The sequence below is a fragment of the Miscanthus floridulus genome, chromosome 5 (genome assembly GCF_019320115.1).
Source record: "Miscanthus floridulus cultivar M001 chromosome 5, ASM1932011v1, whole genome shotgun sequence".
Taxonomy (NCBI): domain Eukaryota; kingdom Viridiplantae; phylum Streptophyta; class Magnoliopsida; order Poales; family Poaceae; genus Miscanthus; species Miscanthus floridulus.
Window position 1 is genome coordinate 106,975,329 of NC_089584.1, and position 349 is coordinate 106,975,677.

Here is a 349-nt window from a genome sequence, read left to right on the forward strand (position 1 = left end):
ATCGGTCAAAGTGACGGCATTTCCTTTTTTCTATCAGCTCATCTTAAAAACTCATAACTTTTATATATGAACTTGGATGAAGTTAAAAGATATATGAAAGTTGTAGAGAAACAAAAGGTCGGTTTCTCAATTTACCGTATCCAAATCTACCCAATACTAGGAAGAAGATGAACACTAGGCGAATGAGAGGTCAGTTCTGCTCTTGATCAGGTGCCGATGAGGCCACTGGAGCAGAGGGGACGGACGATGAATCGAAGCGATACATTCATTGAGCAACAACACTGAACGAGTTGGCCATACAGCAGCAAGAGAGTGCAGAGGAAGAGGGAGACCGGGCCAAACCTAGAGA